The sequence below is a fragment of the Coffea arabica genome, chromosome 3e (genome assembly GCF_036785885.1).
Source record: "Coffea arabica cultivar ET-39 chromosome 3e, Coffea Arabica ET-39 HiFi, whole genome shotgun sequence".
Lineage (NCBI taxonomy): Eukaryota > Viridiplantae > Streptophyta > Magnoliopsida > Gentianales > Rubiaceae > Coffea > Coffea arabica.
In genome coordinates this window covers 45606545-45624594 of record NC_092315.1, presented here as the reverse complement: position 1 = coordinate 45624594, position 18050 = coordinate 45606545, and the positions used below count along the sequence as shown (strand labels likewise).

The following is an 18050-nucleotide window of genomic DNA, read 5'->3' as shown; positions in this document are numbered from 1 at the left end:
TTACCTTCAATCTCAAAATCCTAAGGTTGATTCATATAAATTTATTTTTCAAGTTCGCCATGTAAGAAAGCTGTCTTAACGTCGAGTTGTTCTAACTCCAAATTATACATGGCAACTAAAGTAAGCAAAATACAAATAGAGTAATGTTTAACAACAGGTGAAAGCACATCATTAAAATCAACACCTTGTACCTGACTATAGCCCTTTGCAACCAATCGTGCTTTATATCTTACATCTTCAACCCCTGGACACCTTCTTTCTTCTTGAAGACCCATTTGCATCCAACAATTTTCTTATCTGAAGACGACTTTACAAGAACCCAAGTTTCATTCTGATGAAGTGATTCAATTTCTTCATTCATCGCAATCAGCCACTTTGCAGAATCATCACAAGAAACTGCTTCTGAATAGGTGGAAGGCTCACCAACTGCATCAGTTTCTTCTGCAATAGACAAAGCATATGCAACTAAATTTGCATATCTTTGTGGTGGTCGAATGTCTCTCCTTGTTCTATTTCTGGTTATGGAATACTCCTCTTCTTCTGAATTATCTTCAACAGTAGATTCAGGTGCATCTATTGGCTCTTGCTGAATAGAAGATTTGGATTGAAAAGGATTGGAACAGCCAATATCAAGCTCCACTTGCTTCTGTGTACTATCAGTAGTACAAAGATTAGAAGACTCTTTCTTGGAAGATAACATAGACAATTCATCAAAAGTAACATTTCTACTAATTATAAATTTTGGAGATTTGGGATCAGAACACCATAATTTATATCCTTTCACCCCAGAAGCATACCCAAGAAAAATGCACTTTTTAGCTCTAGACTCCAATTTTCCATCATTTACATGCATGTATGCTGGACACCCAAAAACTTTTAAATTGGAGTAATCAGCAGGAGTACCTGACCAAATTTTTTCTAGAGTTTTGAAATCAAGAGATGCAGAAGGAGAACCGTTGACAATATAACAAGCCATATTGATTGCCTCTATTCAAAAGTCACTTGTCAACTCTACATTGGAGATTATACATCTTGCTCTCTCCAAAATCGTTCTGTTCATACGTTAGGCCACACCATTTTGTTGAGGCGTCATCCTGACGGTGTGATGCCGAACAATTCCTTCATTCTTACAAAATTCATTAAATTCACCTTTACAAAATTTCATGTCATTATCTGCTCTCAACCGCTTAACATGTTTTCTTGTTTGTTTCTTAATCAAAACTTTCCATTGCTTGAAAGTTAGGAAAACATCATTTTTATGTTTAAGAAAATATACCCAAACTTTCCTTGAATAGTCATCAATGAAAGTCAACATGTACCCGGCACCTCCTTTAGAAAGAGCATGAGAAGGCCCCCAGAGGTCTGAATGAATGTAGTCCAAAGTTCCTTTTGTCCTGTGAACTGCCGGCAACTGGAAACTAACTCTCTTCTGCTTTTAAAAAATGCAATTTTCACAGAATCCCATCTTTCCAATACTTTGACTACCAAGAAAACTTCGTTTGCATAAAATAGATAAGCCTTTCTCGCTCATGTGCCCCAATCTCATGTGCCATAATTGGATAAATTCAGAATCGGATAAAGTTGATGTAGAAACAACAACAGCACCTATAACAGTAGATCCCTGCAAAATATACAAAGTACCAGATCTGTGTGCCTTCATAACAACAAGAGCACCTCAACTGATTTTGAGAACTTCACCTCCAACTGAATACCTGCACCCAATAGACTCAAGAGTACTCAAAGAGATAAGATTTTTCTTCAAATCTGGAACATGTCTAATATCTGTGAGCGTCCTCATAATAACATCGTATATTTTAATTCGGATTGTGTCTTTGCCAACAACTTTACCAGCAGCGTTGTTACCCATTAAGACAACCCCATATTCAGTTGATTCATATGTTGAAAATTAGTCCCTATTGGGACACGTATGATGTGAACAACCCGAATCTAAAATCCACTCATTGTTAGACCTAAAAATATTTTCCGTTGCATAGAAAATGGTTCCATCATTCTCATCAGCTGCTACACTAGTTTCAGCGGATTCAGTATTTTTCTCAACAAATTTTTCTTTTTGCTTTTCTTTATTTTTCAATTTAAATCAATGGGAGATAACATGACCCTTCTTTTTACAATAGTTGCACACCACATTTTTATGTCTGGACTTGGATCTACTTCTATTTTCTGTATTTATCTTTTCAGATCTACTCCGAATAAACAAGTCATCGGCTTGACTCCCACTAGTTTCTCCAGTAATATCCCTATCTATCTGCTCTTTAGATTTTAATGCAGATTTAATCCGATACAAAATTGTTTCCTTTCTATAAATCATAGTATCACGAAAATGCTTAAAGGACAGACAAAGGGAACACAAAAGTAATAGGGTCTGATCTTCATCATCAATTTTTGAATCTATATTCTCCAAATCTATAATAATGGAATCAAATTTATCAAGATGGGAGAGTATAGATGTACCTTCAGACATCCGAAACATATACAGGCTCTGCTTCAAATATAGCCGATTCTCAACTGTTTTCTTCATATACAAGGCCTTAAGCTTGTCCCACATAGTCTTTGCCGAAGTCTCAGTGGCTACCTTCTGCAAAACCTCGTCAGAGAGATTTAGGATAATACTGGACTTTGCCTTCTTATCCATCTCAGCAAAATTTGCATCTGTCACATCTTCTGACTTTTTCTCGATTCCGTATATTGCTAGATCAACTCCGTCTTGAACCAAAATGGCCTCCATCTTGAGCTGTCACATGCCAAAATTGACATTCCTGTTGAATTTCTCGACAACCATCTTTGTTATCGTCATTGTTGCCACAAAAATCTGTAACCTGAAATTTGTCTCAAAAACAGTTCAAACAAATATGCAAGTCTCGTGAGCGGATCCCACGGGATGAATGGGCCTCACAAGGTGAGTGAGCTCTCACGGATAAACGGACCCCATGGGTGAGTAGGCCCCACGAGACGAACGGGCCCCACAGGTGAATAGGCCCCACAAGTTGAATGGGCCCGCGGGATGAACGGGTCCCACAAGATGAACCTGTCTTATAAAATATATCAACCAACTCTGATACCAGTTTGTTAGGATTGGCTCAGAAATAAACAAACTAAATTTAGAACAAAATAGGCGGTATAATCGACCATATAATGCTTAGGCGGTATAACCGACCATATAAAAGGGTTGTGGCAACCCAATAAAGACAAATAATAAAGTAAAATAAAAGACACAGAGATTTACGTGGTTCGGTCAAATTGACCTACGTCCACGGGCGGAGGAGAAACAAAACTTTCACTATGAAGAAGATATACAAAAGTTTTAGGAAAGTGGTTCCTAAACCCAAAATACACCTAATACTAAAACACAAGAGAGCCAAAGTATTTCTACTACAAAAGGCTTAATGACCCAAAGGCCCAAATAGCCACTAATGCTCTCTTGGTTTGGTGCAATTAAAACCTTCAATAGGCTCCCTTATTTATAGGAAGCAAACGAAAGGTTTCCTTAGGCTTTCGTCGATGTGGGACAAAGCCACATACTAACACAACAGCATCAAGTGAAACCTTTTTTCCTCGCCTCCAAGATTTGATCATCAGGGATTGCCCGAATTTAAGGACCCTTCCAAAAAAATTATGTTGTCTCACTGGTTTAAGCATAGCGGGTGATAGCAACATCTTGCCATTGTCAAGCATATGCAATAATGTTTTCACTCTTGAAAAACTAAGCATATTTGGCCTGTCAGATCTAACATGTCTTCCAGATTATTTATTTCAAAACAATCCAAAGCTTGCACATTGTAGCATGGCCTATTGCTCAAACCTGACAAATATTGCTTCAAACTTGTTAGGCTGTGCCAATTCTCTTAAGATATTGGAGATTGAGCACTGCAACAGTGACATGCCACAAAGATTACACACCCTCCAGTCACTTGAGAGACTAACAATATATGGATGTGGCAGTCTCAGATCCATACCAGCGCCAGAAGGCCAGGGCCAGGGCCAGGGCCTTACTTCTCTTGGTAACTGCGAGTTTGCTAGTTGTTATGGATTGACCAACATCCTAGGAGAAGCATTGTAGTTTTGCACCTCGCTGGAGTCTCTGTCAGTAAAAAAAATAATATAGAAAAATAGTTCAACAACTTGCTCTAAGAAATACTTTGTTAAAATTCCACCAAAGAGCATATCATAGCAACTCTATTTCATCTGGCATTAATACAAATTGACAAGCATTTCCAATTTTTTAAAAGAAAAAAAAAACCAAAACAATGTCCGTAAGGATTACTAACTTTAGCCGAGAGAAGAAAAGCTTTAGTATTACATGCAAAAGAAAATGAAAGATTGAAAATAAAAAATTTTAAAAAGAGACGTTACCAATATGATTGTTCCCAACAATTTGTTTAGAAACCACAATAATCAGTTCAAAGTTGTGGAAACCTTGAAATTAAGCTAAGCTTCATTGTTTACATGATAAGATGAGTGGCATACAAATTCTTAATCTGATATAAAAAATTCTAAACCTCTTGGAAATCTTAATGGTTGCAAACGGGGTAATAGTTGAAATGGATATTGAATTTCTTAGAGCACTATTGCATTTTCCCATTAGTGCAGATTTTTTTTAAGGAAACTGCTGCAGGTAGTTGATTTTAAATGTTAAGAGTTAGAGTTGGAATTACAAAAAATTATCGACCAAATGCACTAAAATAATATATAATACTTAATAAGTGATTAATTTACGTTATATTTGAATGACATTTTATGTTATTTTTAGTCACTTTGGTTATATTATTGGAAGAAAATGGATCATTTTGTCTATAATTGGTGTAAAATGCTCTTAAGTGATTAAATGAGGTTTTTATCACTTTTTACTTGCATTTTGTCCATAATTTGTATAGGAGTTGGAAATATACTTCATTTGGATGAAAAGGAAAGTAGACAGTTTTGACACATCTTTGATTTCAGCTATAGTTTGAGCTATAATAATTGGATTGAGATGATTCTTGAACTAATTTGAAGACAAGAGATAGTTCTACAAGTCTTATGAAGACATCAAAATCCAGTTTGAAGGTTTTCCTGGTCAAAAAGCTGAATTACAGTAGCCAATTTCTATTGGTTGAAACTGAAACAGGGCATTGAGCAGTCAAGGGTAGTTTAGTCATTTCTCAGCCGACACAAGTACAAATGAGGTGATTCTTGATGCATTGGAAAGCTAACTCAAAGGGATACAAGTTTTATGTTTTGGTCATAGGTTAATTCAGCTTCTATCATCAAGAAAAGTTCAGTTGAAATTGAGGCAAAATCGGAGCAACGTTGAAGATTGAACAGAAATTGCACAAAAAGTCAAGGAAGCAATCCGGCCTGATTTATGGCCGGATTTATGGCTGGATTGCGGTCAGAAAATGCTGCTCTCTACGCGGACAATTTATTTCCACCTCCAGTAAGTCACAGCTATTGATAGACATGTGACAACAACTTAGCAGCTGTAAAAGGGAGGTTTCAAGCCTCATTTCTTGACTACATTTATCTTTATATAGCCATAAACTTGCAAGATTCAAGGAACCAGAAGAGAGCTTGGAAAGTGCAGAAATACTATCAAAATGTAGTTCTTACATTTTCCTAGTATTAGGTTAGTTTAGTTAGAGTAGTATAGTTCATCCACTCTTGCATATTGACTAGATTAGGATGAAGATGGGGATGAAGAAGGAGGAGCTAAAACTCATGTGACAAGAGTTATCTCTTCTCCATCTCTTGATCTTTTGTATTGGATTCTTGAGTATAATTAATATACAAGTTTTGGATTTTATGTTTATTATGTGTGTTTAAAGTTTATGTCTTGGGTTTGGCTGAATTTCCTATGATTGTTAATGTGTATTATTTGGCTATTTGATGTTATTATTTGAGCACATTATTTAGCACTTTGGCTCTTTAAATCATGATTAACTTGGTGCCATTAATTGTGATTATCTAAGATATTGTTTCTTCAACGAAAATTGAGATTTAACACTAGTTCAAGAGGTGTTAAACCTAGATAGTACACTCACGAGAGTAGAGGTGCACTTTTGTGGCTTTAGTGATTCATTTCATGTAATTTAATAGAAAAAATGAACTTGTAACTAATTTCATAACCACGAGAGTAGGTATGCATTAGTTATAAGTATAGATGATTCACTACGAAAGTAAGTTTAACATGTATAAGGAAATTACGCTATAACTAGCCAAGATAGTAGTATTCAATGATTCAAAAATAGCACTTGCATGAGTAGATAGGGATACCATAACCTAAGGAGTTTTCATCTATTATTATTTTGCATAAGTTTAGCATAGTTTTATTTCTTTTAAGTCATTGATCGTCTAAATAATAGAGAAGCTTTAGTAGTGTCGGTAATTGTTCAATCTTCCTCGTGGGATCGACCCGATATATGCCCTAAACTACTAGTTGACCTGTATACTTGTAGTGAAATAGGTATATTTTAGAATTAAACTTGCACTTATATCAAAATCCCATCAATACTTAAGCTACTGCTTGGTTTTACAGTTCCTTTTTTTCAAACGAGAGAATTGTGAGATTTAAGAAGCGAGAAGGAAGGATGAGGGATTTGAATCCAACATTTCTAACATTTCAGGTAGTTTTATGGATCATTAAGATATAGTCTTCTAATAAGATGTTGGAATGCTATTAATTTCCCAAGCTCAGTATACCATATAGAAGGCGGCATGGGAAATAGGTAGTTTTACATCTATTATTAACATTCGATAACGTACAAGCTCTAATCCAATTTTGGGATGGAATGCTATATTCAAAATCTAATTAACTTTCAACTATATTAAGAAACAAAGTAAAATATCTAACTTTTTTCTTTGTTGGGCAAATACTAAAAGCAAATTAAGCGTGTTACCACAAAAGGCAAAAACCAAAAATCATATCTTCTAAGGGTTTCTAAGAAGTTACTTTATAAAACACTAGGTTTGATAAGAACAAAAAATTGAATTTACTATTGTTGTTCTGTCACAATAATTGAAGAGCAAAGAACGAAAACGTTCCATGTGATTTTAATTAGCACCATTTCTCCTTTTCTGTAGTAAAACATTTGTCCAACTTGACTAACCACAGGTTCAAGTTTGATCTTCAACCTGTACAGGTAATGTGAAGCAGTATGCATTTACATCGAGCTAGCTTGTACTCTTCTCCTGTTTCATGCCCTAGACTTTTATATTCTACCATGGTTGTTGAGTAAAACAAAGCTTTCATCATACATAACCACTTTCTCAAGAGTAATATGCCAAATTGTTAATACAAGAATACGCAAGGGATTCATGTTGTGGATTGTAAAGTGCCAACCACCTATTAAACATGCTCAAAATTAGGCCGTCACTTGATTCAAGTAAGGGCAAATTACATTTACCTCTCCATGGTTTAATATTTTTGTACATAACTACCTTATGGTTTCAAAAGCTATGCATAACCCCCTTATGGTTTGAATTAAAATAATATAGTGATGGAAATGATTATTCGTATAATGATAGGTTGCATTTTTGTCATTAATTTTATGATTGTTTTCTTCTTTTATTTTACCAAATATTGTATTAATTGATGTATTCTTCTTATATTTGGTAATTGGTGTTAATTGTAGGGATTTGGAGTAAAAAGGGATTAAAGACATGATTTTCATTGATTTTTATGCTCGTCCATGAAGCTTGGGAGTTGAAGCATAATCTCCAACCATGAGTTGGAGTCTCAAAAGTCAGATTACGGATGTTTCATCAAATGATCGTTGTTGATCTTTGATTTTCGGATAAGATGGATTTGTTAAACTAATTTGATTTGTATTAGTAGTAGTAGTTTAGTAGTAGTAGGAAACAAAATGATAGGGAGTTTTATCGTTTCTTTATTCCTTCTTTTGGGGAGACTATTTAGTAGTTAGTAGGCAGTTTTTTTCTTCTCAAGAAACAAACAGATGATTTTTTCTTATCTTCTTCTTATTAGATACTTCATCTCATCTTTTGGGGGAGATTGCCACAATAATAAACTCCAATATTTCACGCGTGGCTTTTTCCATGAAGATGAGCTAAACTTCTTATTTTGGTCAAGAAACAACTAAGGACATGATTCATCTAAAATTGTGAGATCGAATTGATTATTTTTATTTTTTTTTATTTACTAGTATTCGTATGTTTTATGATTTAATTTCTTATGATTATTATTTTATTTGAATATCAAGGACGCCCGATATTTAATTTAATCTAATAACCTACAATCAGTTAGATCAGTTAAATCCGTAATTGTTTAATTGCTTTAAATTAGTAGTGACTAGTATGATTGGCTTTGTATTAGGGAAACATATGGACTAACTTAAAATAACTCTCATAGCATGTTATTTGGTTAGAACAGAACTTGTCTAATTCTTAAAGCAATTAGAAAATTGAACTCTACGGTTATACATAGGGTTATTTTTTGATTAAAACATTGATTAATGGTCGTACTTTGATCACCTACACAGCAAGGAGAAATTAATTGTCATCGCGTATTTGGCAGTTATAACTTATTTATCAGTGAATAAATAAAATTATTATTGCATCCATAATCAATTGAGTAAACCATCTCCAAAGTTATTTCTTGGATAGAATTTATTTATTATTGCTTCATTTTTAGTAAATTATTAGTTAGGCCTTTTTATTTGACTTATTTAATTATTCACATTTTTATAAAAGCCTCCATTACTCTGGGCTCTAGAAGAAACAAATTTTCTCCCATCTCTGTGGATTCGACATTACTTACTTTTATATGTAAAAATTGTATTTTTTTCTTGAGCAGATATTTATTATTATATAGGATCGACACCTATCAAATTTTTACGCCATTGCCGGAGACTTGTGCCTGATAAATTTGTTGCTTTTTTTTGAGGTCATCTTATTTTTATTTTGCCCTTATTTTTGTTTTGCTAGTTTATGGCTGCTAACATACCGTATTTTGGTGATAGACTAGATTTTATTCCTAGGAGGGATAATGAGATTCGTGTTGTATCTAATAATCAATATTTACATACACTAACCTCTTATGCAGAAAAATTTGTTGTTGCAACTTGTGAAATTTGTTATATCTCAGATCATTCAATCAACATGTGCCCTACATTTCAAGATGACCTGAATGCACTAATTAATAATTTCGGAGATTTTTCACCCCCAATCTCAAACCCTTATTCAAACGGGGTATGATCAAGGATGGTAGGATAACTCCAACTTTAATTATGTAACAGAACCAATAGGTTTTTAATATTAATATCAACAACAACAACCATCATCCATGTAAGGTATGTCTCTTGAAGAAATGATGAAATCACTAATTGCTGACACATATCGATTTCAACAGGAGATAGAAATGAATATTCGTAATATAAAGAATTAATTATACCTGATGGCATCTAGAGTGATGAAGTGGTTTCTCAAATATGTGAAGAACTGTCCTCACAGACCGTTATCAACCTTGAGAAAGATAAGAGTACAATTATCTTGACATGTGACGAGGAGCTGCAAGAGTCCCAAAGAGAAGGATCTATAGATGCGGTTGAAAAGGAAGTTAAGAATGAAAAAATGAGACCCAATTCTCAAATTGTTCAAGTGAATGAATCCATTGAACAATTTATCAAATGTGGTGATATCTCCTCCATGTTCTAATTAATATTATCCTGACTCTTATTCTATAATTTCTGCTAGTGCGATTGATTTTGTTATACCAAAAATTTTTGAGTCTCATGGCAGGAATAAGTAAGGAATTGCTATGGTCAAATATCTGGAGCCAGTAAGTGCTTGTAATGGAGGAGTAAGTGAAGAATTTAGGACATTGCTTAATTGTTTCGCACCATCAACTGGTCAATGGAAAAAAGTAACTCGTGTGCTTAAGGATCACTGTACTGATGAAGGTTATTATGATTACATAGAGGATGAAGCACTGAAATGAGCTACATAATTTTATCCTCTGTGAACAAATATAGCAATGTCTAGCAAAAAACATTAAAAAAAAGCGCTGCTTGGGAGGCAACCCAAAATTTGTCAATTTTCAATTTTAGTCATTTCATGTTTCTTGTTTAATGTTTAGGTACAATAAAAGTGATTTTGCTTCTTTGTATAAGAAAGTAGTTCACTAGAAGATGTGCTCAAATCAGAATTGAATGTTGACTATTGTTGCGTCCATCACAATTTTCCAGAAGACTTCAGGGGCAAATCATGCGCCCGTGCTAGTAGGGCATGCTTCACTTCGAGACATCCAAAAATGTTGGTCAGAAGACTCCTAGCCTTTATGATGTGTCCACGCCTTCTAGTCACGTGCTAGGAAGAAATTTTCCAAAATCATGATTAGAAGACTCTTTCACTTTATGACGTATCCGCGTCTTCTCCTAGTGGGAAGGGTTCAAAAATATTAATCTGAAATATTCCACTGGTTGAATATTTTATGTTCTTAAATTAGTTAGTCAAGAATTAGAAGAGCCCATGGTTTTAAAACTAACAGAGAAATATTTCTTGGGACTTAACCACTAATACTTGACGAGTGCTTTAATGCATCTTGGTAATAGATGATTTGAGTAATAGCCATTGTTTGAACTCGATTGCTTGATTTGTTATTTTCATGTTTGAGGAAAAGTATGGTTTATATAATTTGCAGACTCTAAGGGCCCACCATCTACGTGGCTCTATCAATCATGGTTCGCCGTCGCGGGTAGCGGTCACGTCATAGTTTTGGTTGTTCCACATCCGTCGCGGCATATCGGTTGAATATCAGATGATACGCATATTATAGTACATGAAAGTTTCCAAAAATTTTGAAAAAATTACTTAAATTAGAAAATATAAAAATGCACAATTTAAAAAAATATTCGAGTCGACTCTGAGTGGACTCGTATATATCGGCCGATATCATGCATCATGAATTCAAATCAGCCAATATCGGTCGAGTCAGAGCGAGTTGTCACGAAAATGGTAGTATCCCTGATTCGGAAATCGATATTGTACCGGTCCCCTCCGTTCCAGTTACGACTAGGCCAATACGTATCGGTATTGGCCGATATTGCAAACCATGCTATCAATAAGTTTCCACAAAATTTTCATAACTTGATCAGCTTGAGACACCTTTATTTTTACTTTCCTAAAAGATTTCAAATGCTATATGGGATAGGAAAATTGACTGATCTTCAAACATTGTCATGCTTTAATGTAGATCAAGAGAAGGGCCGTAGAATTAGCGAGCTGGGGAGCTTGAATAACCTTGGAGGTGAATTGAAGATACGCAATCTAGAACTGGTGAATTATGCAAAAGAAGCTAGAAGTACAAATTTATTTGGAAAGCCAAATATCTACAAATTGGAATATTATTGGGGAAGAAATAGACAAGGCGACAACCAAGACAAAAATGTACTGGAAGGGCTCCAACCTCACCCAAATATAAAAAGCTTGAAGATAGAGAACTTTATGGGCAATGAGTTTCCTTTGTGGGCTATCAAAATGGCTGTCAAAATCGAGAATGCATGGTTATTACTTGAGAATTTGGTGGAGATAGAACTAGTCCAGTGTGAAAGATGTAAAGAAACTAAAGCTCCTGCAACTAATGGTACTGATTACTACATTGGATGGAGCAATAGTCTATGTAGAACCGTATGGTTTCCATCACTTGAAAATCTCATTCTAGAAAGACTGACGAGCTTAATAGAATGGATTGGTTTTCCAGATATGCCATCTTCAAGTACAACAGCATCAAGTTAAGTGAGTTTTTTTCCTCGCCTTAAAAACTTAACCATCATAAGTTGCCCCCATTTAAGAACTATTCCAAGAAAATTTCGTTGTCTTAATGGTTTAAACCTAATGGGCGACAACAACATCTTGCCATTGTCAAGCATATGTAGAAATGTTTTCATTCTTGAAACACTTCGCATATTTGGTCTGTCAGATCTAATGCGCCTTTTAGATTGTCTATTTCAGAAAAATCTGAAGCTTGCACATTTTGCTTTGGCCTATTGTTCAAACCTGACAAATGTTGCTTCAAGATTGTCAGGTAGTGCCAGTTCTCTTAAGATTTTGGAGATTGAGTACTGCAATAGTCTAATTGAGTTACCACAAGGTTTTCATACCCTCCAATCACTTGAGAAACTAACAATAAAAGGATGTGAATAATGTGATAGTCTAAGATCCATACCAGCACCAGAGGGCCAGGGCCAGGGCCTTACTTCTCTTCGTAACTGTGAGTTTGTTGGTTGTTATGGATTGACCACCATCCCAGGAGAAGCATTGTAGTTTGCACCTCTCTGGAGTCTCTGTTAGTAAAGTACTGCGATGAGCTTGTAGATTTCTTGATGGATTTGCAGAAGTTGCCTTCTCTCATGTGTCTGATGATACATCGCTGTCCCAAATTGGACATGGTGCCCAGAGGATTGTGTGGTCTGACTAGGCTAAGCCAATTGGACCTTGGTTATTTCTTGGAGTTTGGCTCATTCCAAATCATTTTCAATGGCATTGAGCAGAATCTTTCTTCCCTCTACAAACTAGAATTGTTTGGGTGCTCTGACTGGGATTCTCTGCCTGATCAACTTCAGTACCTCACATTTTTGAAACAATTGAGCATAAATGATTTTGGAGTTGAAACTTTGCTCAATTGGCTTGGGAATATTTTCTCTTTCGAAACTCTGAGGCTGTTCAATTGCGAGAAACTGCATCAGCTGCCTTCCTTAGAGGCCATGAGAGATATGATCAAACTGAAGGAATTTACAATTACAAATTGTCCTCTGTTACAAGCTAGTTGCATCTAGAGAGGCAACAACAACCCCAACAACCAGTGGTCCAGGATTTCTCATATTCCTACAATCGTAATGGATTAATTTCTTATTTAGTCCTCATCATAAGCTATGGAGAATATTCAACTCTCTGAAATTTCCGTTATACTTCTATTTGGTTTCACTTCTAAAATTTGGCTATATAATTTGCCATTTAGCATGCAGGATTCCTTGCATCTTTGGTTCTAAATCGATTGGGATCGATGTATCAAGGGATCAGGGATTTTTTGTACTGAAAAATAATCTATTTCAGGTGATTTCTTAGACATTGGTTTTATGACTGCAAATTTGTTAAGAAGTAGGAACCACCAATTTATCGCCTCTTGCTTTTGCTGATTCTTATTTTCCATCCATTGCATGTCCTGTTTACCAAGGTAACTTATGACCAAAATCTTGTAAAGATAACTTGGCTTGTTCCTATTTAGCTTCTGGTGAAACTCATAAATCTGGATCAAAAATCACTCGAACATATAAAGTCAATATCTGTTCTTGATAGTTCAAACCATAGCAATATGAATCCTAAAAAGATACGCAGCAACTAAGAAATTCTGAAGACAGACACCACAACCAAAGTAAAAATAATAAAACCACAGTTGAAGTTGAGCAGAATCTATCAGTTGAGTTATTAAAAGTTTAATTATTTCCCCAATTCATTGAGAAATTTCAAGTTCTTTTTGCTTATGTGTGTGATCATTGTCAATTTACTTTGCTGCAGTGGAATGAATATGTTCACCTTCCAGGGCCCTAAGTCATCATGCCACAGGCTATTGGCACACCACCTATTTCGCTCAAATCTCATGTACAAAATTCAAGATTTGCTTCTTGTAGAATAGCTTTATCATTCTGTTATTTTCAGGCACTTTGTCATGGAGGGGTTCTAAAGCTGAATGCTTCGCTTTGCTATTGCTACATGATTTTTGCATCACTTTAATCTCATATGTTCCTTATATTATATCACTACAACAAAAATGACCTTGAACAGCATTTAAAGGTGTCAGTATAGATAATTTAAGCTGACACTTTACTTTCCCTTACACCTCGGACGAGTGTTGTCCCTTTCGATGTGGGGATAGGCTCGTAGCATTCAAATGTGTCAGGAAAACTATGCCATTATAGCATCCCATCTGCCAACAAAAATCTTTTTTCTTGACAATCGAAAGTGTCAGGACATTGTCGATGCTGTTGAGCTATGCTGACACTTTTAACTGCCAGGAGTGTTTTTTCTTTTTTTTTTTAAATAAAGAAGAAACCTGGTTGTGTTCCATGCTATACATTCCGTCAATCAAATACCCAAAGGACTAGTAAAATTATCCCAAAGTACAGAATGCATGTAGTAATTTAAAAACAAAAGTCAATGCTCAAATATCCTTCAACAACAAAAGTAACCAAGTAAAAGGGTTCAAAAGAATTGCAAACTAACATGAAAAGCATTGCCATCTAATAAACAAAAGAAACTAAATGAGAGAATCAGCACTAAGTCTATAAGAACTTGCAGTAAGAGTTGTCCAAGGGAATTTCTGCTTTTCGCTTGGTCCAAGGGAATGGTTTTGGGCCCAAAATTTTAGTAACTAACAAGGAAGAACTCTGGAATGTTGTAACTTCTTGAATTCCTTGCTTTGGGTTCTCTGATCCCAAGGGTGATGAAGGTGTAACTAGCTGGGAAGTTGTTCTAGATGCAATTGAATTAGGTATGGTGACACCAGTTTTTTCTTTACCAATATCCATAGTATTGCCAATTTCCAAGTCACTTCTTTCACCAGATATAAGTTCTGGAGATGTCTTTATTTTAGGCAAAGCTCCAGCACTCTCTGGTGCCAGTTTTTCAGTAGAAGATGAACTTTTATTTGTAGCAGATGTTTCTTGATTTTCTCTCCCTTCACGCATAGGTTCAGATGCACATCTTAACCTGATGTCATCCTCCAACTCTAGGGAATCCTGCAAGATACAATCCCATAATCAGGCGCAGAAGAATAAGAATAAATGTAAATCTAATTTTTCAGAGCCATTTACTTCTTTTCTCTCCTCTTTTGCAGGAGCGGGAACACAAAGTGAATTGCTCTGGGACCAATCCTCCGACTTATGGTTATCTTCATTGCCCTGCTGCAACTTTAAGGAATCCGTATGTTCCAGGCTTTTAAGAGCCTGTCCACGAAGCATATCTATTGTCAATCTAGCAGGTGTCTTCTCCTTTGCAGTAATGAGTTTGGACTCCACAGATTTCTCTTTTAGGGTCATCTTCTGCAACCGGACGTGGCCAGGTTTGTCTTGTCCAATGACTTAAGCAAATATGTCATTTCGGCCAACTGAGTTGTCAGTTTCTGGTGGAAGTTTAGCTTGTTTTTCTTTCATTTTACTTTAAAAGAAAAGCAAGATGTAGTTATTATCAGTTTCAGCATGACTTAAGTAACATACAAATGCTCTTACTTCACTTATCAAATTCTCAACCACCACACTACTCGATGGAGTCCCATCAGCATGGCTATAAAATTTATCAAAGATTTCAACTCTTGTAGTAGAGCACCCCAACTCCTTTGTCTAGAAGTAGTTATATAATTTTGTTTAGTCCAGCATATACAAGTGATAGTTTAACATAAAATTTTGAAAGTCATAGCACAAATATATTAGTACCATTTTGCTTCGAAGCACAGCAAATGGTTTCTTTCCGGTTGTGTGGTTCATGTTCTTCTTCTTTCGAGGCTCCTTGTTTCGCTTGCTTATTTTCTAAAATTACAAATCAGACTTAAAGATTATTAGAAATTGATAGTAATGCATTAACCGGAAAACTTTTTTAAGTAACAGCCATATTCCCACATGACATTTCGAGGTAACAAAACATTTGTTGTCTCTCATGTCTAAAAAGATAAGAATAAAGAAAGAGGCATCAGTGTTTCCTGTCACATTTGCTGGATGAAAACTTACAAGCTAAAAATGAATAGCGTAGCAGCTATAGATTTGTAGAACTCTTACAATCAGACTAGTATCTGTAGCCAAACTGTAAGAACCCATCTGACTTGACAGAAACCTTGTGAGATATGCATTTCAAAACTGCACCAATCCTATTAAAGTCACACACTTATCTTCCACTTCTTGCTTCACTTTTCCTTTCAAGTAGATTCACCTCTTATCTTGTAATATGAGTTTCTGTGCCAAATTCTGCACACAAGTATGAAGCAAATTTGGATAGACAGATAATGAATGCCTAATCGTTCCTATTCATCTATTTGACATTTTATCGAACAGGTTATGGACAACAAATCCATAAAAAAATAGTCACATGAATCTAGTACTAGATTTTTCATCTCACGAAAAGTACTCTGGTAAAGATTGTCTGCTGAATCAAGCACTAATGCACAAAACTCCTACAGTCCACTGTATACCCACCACACATCATTAGCTAAAAGCAATTAAGCAAACACAAAAGAATTGAAACCAAATCCAGTTTGTATCGATCAAATAGATGAAATGGTACCGGCATAATTTGACGGACACACAAGCACGAGACAGGAATCTAGAAAGGAGAAAGTTCAATTACCACAAGTGAGATTATTTGGCTTGCCATCTTCTCAAGACTCCCAAAGATCCTTTCTTGATTCCTCTGCGTTTCGCTTCTTCTCTGGATACAGTTGATTTCACCAACTCATTGTTTTCTCCCATTAACAAGACGAAGGCTTTATTGGCCTTAAGTTCAGCGACTGGTAGCGGATCCCCTTCAACATCTACACTTTCAAAGGAAACCATCACTATGTTGATCAGGAACGAAACTGTTGCCTGGCTGCTACCCATTTTTCCCACCAACTACATCAGAATCTGATAACAGAAAGACAGAGAGACAAAAAGAGGGGGGAGGGGGGCTGGAAATGGCGGAGCCAAAAAATGAAAATTTTGAGGAAGTGTTTTGGCCGGCAAAATGAAAATTTTGAGTATTTTACGGCAAATGAATCTTCCGCCAAAATCAAACGATGCCGTTTGGTGTCTTTTTTTTTTTTGGTACATCTCACATCTTCTCAAGTGTCATGTTAGGTAGTCTAAAGGTACATTATTATTTTTATATCTGATAAAATAAAAAAATTAAAATATATATTATTGAGTTGATAATAAGTGTCATGATAGGAGTGCTATAATGACACAAACCAGCAAGTGTCCTTATAGACATGTCAGGAAAGGCCATTTTTGTTGTAGTGTATGGACTTTAGTAGAGCTATATGTGCTTGTAAAGAAATTGTTACCTGAACCTAATTAATTAAAGCTGATTTCCTACTAAATTGGAGTCAAACTCTGAGGTAAATTGATGCAATTATTCTACTCTTTATATGCTATTCGATGTCTGATTTTTAAGATTAAGATTTTTTCTTAGTTCAAATGTAACTTGAAGAATTAAAATTCTTTGACTAATAAATCTCTCCATAAAATAGAATTTATGAAAAAATTGGAGATGAAGTATGGATAATAACTCAGAGCAAGTTTCATCATTTTGATAACTTGATTAGAATGCAACTGCAAAACCAATGATCATATCTTCGAAATACCAGACAAAACCCTCAATTACATAAGGGTGAAAAATTTTAGCGGCCATTAAACTATTGGCGGGATCATGTTTGGGTATCAAACTATTTTTCGTCAATAATTGACCACTAAACAATTTAATCAGTAAACCTGTGACCATTTCGTCATTAATTGCTCTTAATTTCTGAAATTAGCATTACACATGGCAAAGTCCAGGGGCAATTTTGTCCAAAAATTTACTGACCGTTTACTCACATAACCTATCGACTAAAAAAAAAAAGAAGTGCAAGGCCACTAAGCTAGCTTTCATTGTTAAAATCGTTGCAAATAACCTAGGAGCTCAAGCTTAGGGTTTTGAAGATTGAAGAGAAGGGAAAATCGTGGTAAATCTATGGATTAGGTCATCAGGAGAAGAGAAGTCGACATTGGTCCATATGAAATTTATGATAAGTTTTTATTTCTGTGAAAAATCATGTAAATGAACTGAAATTATAGTTTAACCTAAATATAATGGGTGTATTACTCAAGTTTGTCTCTGAAATCGAACGTGCTTACTTGTGGGTTTTGAATATGTAGCAGTATTATGGGGTTTAAATGTTAGGGTTTTCATCCAAGTGCCAGTTGTAAAAGTGACAAAATTTTGAACTATATTACATCAACAAGTGTTTTTTTCAGCCTTGGTTTTTCAGATAAAGTGATCCCTTTTTTTTCCGTTTCATTGCAGTGCCTAATTCT

At 35.3% G+C, this 18050-nt stretch overlaps 1 long non-coding RNA gene across 1 annotated transcript; it reads right to left on the bottom strand.

The window, feature by feature from the left end:
• Positions 1-15908: 15908 nt before the first annotated feature.
• Positions 15909-16393, bottom strand: LOC140038746 (uncharacterized). The gene is made up of 2 exons (XR_011842320.1): positions 16345-16393; positions 15909-15965 (listed from the first exon to the last, which is right to left on the bottom strand). It is a non-coding gene; the product is annotated as an uncharacterized lncRNA (long non-coding RNA).
• Between the last annotated feature and the right edge of the window lie 1657 nt (positions 16394-18050).